The 4938-nt window shown below is 36.7% G+C and overlaps 1 pseudogene; it reads right to left on the bottom strand.

The window, feature by feature from the left end:
* Window positions 1-980: 980 nt before the first annotated feature.
* LOC116583855 lies at window positions 981-1106 on the bottom strand (annotated as a pseudogene).
* Between the last annotated feature and the right edge of the window lie 3832 nt (window positions 1107-4938).

Below are 4938 nucleotides of genomic sequence, written 5' to 3'. Positions count from 1 at the left end.
ACACACTTCCAGGCTTGTGGCACTGCTTTGTATGGGTTCTGGCTAAGAGCATATTGGGTGTGGAGGATCTGCAGAAATGTACAAGGGTAAGTTGCAAGGCATTAGCAATGTTTGTATTGATATTCTGTGAGAGGGGACCTGGAATAGGTGACTGGCTGGAGGGCACATTTCTGCAAGGGAACACATGGATGGATCATACCGTTAGCAAGTTAGGTAGTGAGTGTCAGCACTGCACTGGTTCTTGCAGGTGGCCATGTGTTTATGCTGGTGGATAGAGGAGAAGAATGGTGCTTGCCAGCTCTTTTGTTTCTGGACATTCTCAAAGATCCCTGCCCCTTTAGCAAGGGCTCTGAGATTAATAAACAAATCTACGTCCCATATACCCAAGGCATTTTTCAAACTGCTGGTAGGTTGTATCTCTTTTGGGTTGTTTCCTGTGCTGTGTCTTTTAGGGTAGAGGCTCAGTTTCCTCTCACCCTCCTGACAGTTCCAGAGGTAAGCCTGCTGATGTTTAAAGTTCCAGATTTTATGTCTTACTGATTATATGAACTCATGAAATTTAGCCCCTGTAGTGTTGAAAGCCAAATGTTACAGAGATTCATCTTTCCCCTCTGGGCTTCTCAGTGTGATAATTCTTTTCTCTCCCCTCTCTGTGCCTGCAGTGTCTCTCCCTTCCACGGGCAGTTCCACAGGTCCATTTAGCTCCTGGCCATGTCTCAACCCTCTCAATGCAGCCTCTTCTCTATATTTAGCTGTGGAGAGCTTGTGCTGCCAGACTTTGGTTCATTTTCTGGGTCATTTACACTGATGTGAATGGTATCTAGTTAGTGAGCTTCTGGTCCTCCTACTCCACATTCCCTGGATGTCAACATCTCTGTTTTAAACAATCAGGGTTATAAAATAAAAAATAAAGAACGATTCTGCAAGCATTTTTGCTTTCCTTGTAAAGTATCTGCCACATGCTTAGGAAAAGATTAATCAATAGGTGATGATTTACGTATTCCCAAATCATCATACAACTACTTTTGGATAAAGGATGTATCAGATATTAAACTGTTAAGGAGCAGATATTACACTTGAACTAAGCCAAAAGGCTGAAAAGAAATCACAACTGATTCTGGAAAAGCCTTTTGATATTAAAAAAAAATTATTATTGTTTTAACCATACACTCTGTCTTGTGGGGGAAAATAGGTTACCATAGTTCTTAAATGTATTTAAAATAAAATATTTGGCTTGACACTCTGAAATTGTAGATTTTTAGGAGAGGCATAGTAGAAGAGGGTATTTTGGACATTGTAGAATGATCATTCTCTTTCATAAGGAAAAATTCCAGTAGGCACAAGATATCTGAGAACAAGATGATTATACAACAGACACTGCTTTCCTCTTTGTTCCTCTGAACACCCACAGAATACTCAGAAATATCCATCCATCTAGAAAGATATTTTACTAACATTGGCACAGAATGTCACAGCAAAATAATTGTAGATGAGCAAGACTGGTATAAACATGTAAAATAGCATGAATACTGGTGTTTGAACTGGCATGCAAAATCATAGAGGAAGCTGAAGAACAGGACAAAATGCATGTCATTAGTACACTTTGTCAAGGACAGTGTAATATCTTAGAAAAGGAACTTTTGACCACAGAGATACTCTGTATGGAGTGGTGAGACACTTTTACTTATTATTTGCCAGAATTCCAAATACCACTTAGTGGCTAGAAAATTAAGTTGAGTCTATATATTTTCTGGACAATCAGGCAGCTTCTTTCTGGCACACAATGAGGAAATAAGGTTTACCAAGGTTCTGTCCCAAGGTTCTGCAGAGGTACAGGTCTGGTATAGGATTATTTCCCCTAGTCAACCAACTCATTTTCTTCTGAGTGTTACTAAATATGTTAAGTATTAGAGTGTGGAATTTATAAATAGTAAAAGAAAGTCATGGACAGAAATGCAGATGGTTCAGGGTCTTGCCATCAGAAGCTCAATTATCAAAATGTCTAAAGAAGACCAATCTCTGAAGAGAACACTTGCATTTGAACAAATTATAATAATAAATATAATTGTTATATATTGGTTCACAGTAATAAAAAAGAAATCAACGTTGCTGAAGTAGTTGAAATATGTATGACCAGCCATATTCCCTCTCTGTAGGCACTTACATGGACCCTAAGTTATAGTCAGAAGGTTGGTTTGTGAGAATGGAATCAAAACAAGAAACACTAGATAGATTGAATTTTTAATGTTACCAAGCTAAGTCATAATAAAATTGATCTTACCAATAGAACTATGATTCTTTACTCTCTTTGTAGAAATACCTTTCCCAATTTTCACACTAAAAATAGCTGGAAATATGAAAATATTAACATTAGAGTCCCTTAATCTCAGAAAACTCTTGTATGGGCTCTGCCAATCTTTGCCTCCATGATGCTCCTTTTCTATTTCAGTGTCTCACCATTCCTTACCACCTTCTGATTTTCCTTAGATTTGATAATAACAAAGCAAATTAGAACCAAATTCTCTTGGCTTTGGAGTCATCAGTCAGGGTTCCAGCAGAAAGAGCACATTCCAGATAGTACAACTGAAGAAAAATTAATGGATAGGTGTGAGTCAGTCAGAAACTAGTGCTACTTGGATGTTTGTATGACCACTAATTCTGTAAGGATTATAGCAGCTGACGAAAAGTGAGAATCATGGAGGAGACTGCCAGACAAGATGTATAATTACAGAAGGGCTTGAATACCACTAGTAACAAAGTGCTAAAGTAAGAAGGGCTTGGAAAAGGAAGGACTATGTTCTTTTTCTTCTTCAACTCTAACTTCTTGCTAGGGACTCTTGTTTGCTTAAGGCCATGGAAGGCAACGAACCATGGACAACTCAACCTATAGAAGTCAGTCTCTCAGGGAATAGAACACGAAAGAAAAGGGATAAATATGGATAGTGTGGTGATTGTGGAGAGGAGAATAAAAAAATAATAACCAGCTTGGGAGTCATTGTACATCTTCTAGAGACCTTTTGTCTTAGTCTTCCCAGGTTTCTATAATAAATTATCACAAACTGAATGACATAAATAGTAGAAATTTGTTGCTCACAGTTCTGGAGGCTGGAAATTCAAGATCAGGGTGCCAACATTTTCAGGTTTTGGTGAGAGCACTTCTCTATGTTGTAGACCACTGACTTCTCTCTGTATCCTAATTTTATGGAAGAGGACAAGGGAGATTTCTCGGGCCTATTTTATAAGAACACTAATCCTATTGACAAGGACTCCAACTTAATTGCCTAATAATCCCCCCAAAGCCCAACTGCCTAATACCATCTTCTTGGGGCTTAGGGGGGGATATACACATTCAAACCATAGCACCTTTTATATTTATACTGTACATCTAACTTTACAGATTATAAAATACAATGTATAATTAAGTACTACAAAGCATAATAGACAACTCTAAGTGTTGGGATACAGCAAGGGCTGGAATACTTAGAAACGATAACATGGATGAAGTGGAACTTAATTGAGTTCACAAAACATGAATAAGATTTGCAACTGCAAAAAAAAAAAAAAAAAAAAAGAAAAGAGCAATTGTTTTTTAGCATTTTGGCTAAGATCCAGTATGAAATAAGATTTGCACAGGTGAAGGGGATAGGAAGGAGATTACCAATATGAAAACATCTTAGTCATGAATGTTGTAAATATTTGTCCAACATGCTTTTTCCTGTTTGATATTGCTTATGGTGTTCCTTCTATGCAGAAATTTAAGTGCTTGTGTATTTAAAGTTTTAAATCCTTTGTTTTGCAATTCTTTTTATTGTTCTTATGCTTAGAAAATCTTTCTGTAGGGCTGCCTGGGTGGCTCAGTTGGTTAAGCAACTGCCTTTGGCTCAGGTCATGATCCTGGAGTCCCGGGATTGAGTCCCACATCAGCCTTCCAGCTCCATGAGGAGTCTGCTTCTCCCTCTGACCTTCTCCTCTCTCATTCTCTCTCTCTCTCAAATAAATAAAATCTTAAAAAAAAGAAAGAAAAAAGAAAATCCTTCTGTATCCAGATAGTTAAATATTCACTTAAATATTGTTTTGAAATTTTATGTTTATGTTTCAGCAACTGACTTTACATGTGTCAGTTAATTTTCATGCATTTTGTGAGATGTGACTATACAATTTTTTATATGCTGATTTTCTATAACACCATTTTTTGGTACTGATTCATAACTTCTCAATTGCTTATTATACATCCTGTCTTGACATGTTAAATTCTAAAGTATGTTAGCTTTTATTTCAGAATTAGATTACTTTTACAATTGATCTCTCTTTAGATTCTTGTGCTAGGACATTTAAAAATTATTTAGCCTTTATAAAATATCTTATCATTTTTTTTCAGTTATTTACTTGCTAGTTTTGCCTGATTATTTCCTACATGACCTTGAAATAATTTGTCTATAAACAAAAATTACCATTGAGATAATTTTTGATTTTTTTTCTACTACTTTTTACTACTATTCTTGAAATTTTTTTTTATTTCTTTTCAGTGTTACAGAATTCATTGTTTATGCACCACACCCAGTGCTCCATGCAATACATACCCTCCATAATACCCACCAGAGGCTCACCCTACACCCTGCACCCTTCCCCTCCAAAAACCTCAGTTTTTTTTTTTTCTGAGTCCACAGTCTCTCATGGTTCATTCCTTCCCAATTTTCCCCAACTCCCTTCTACTTTCCATCTCCATATATCCTCCATGTTACTCCTTATACCCCACAAGTACTTGAAACCATATGATAATTGACTCTTTCTGCTTGACTTATTTCACTTAGCCTAATCTCTTCCAGTCCCATCCATGTTGATACAGAAGTTGGGTATTCATCCTTTCTGATGGAGCATAATACTCCATTGTATATATGGACCACATCTTCTTATCCATTCATCTGTTGAAGGTTATCT

The sequence above is a fragment of the Mustela erminea genome, chromosome X (genome assembly GCF_009829155.1).
Source record: "Mustela erminea isolate mMusErm1 chromosome X, mMusErm1.Pri, whole genome shotgun sequence".
NCBI lineage: Eukaryota > Metazoa > Chordata > Mammalia > Carnivora > Mustelidae > Mustela > Mustela erminea.
This window is presented reverse-complemented; position numbering and strand designations above follow the sequence as displayed.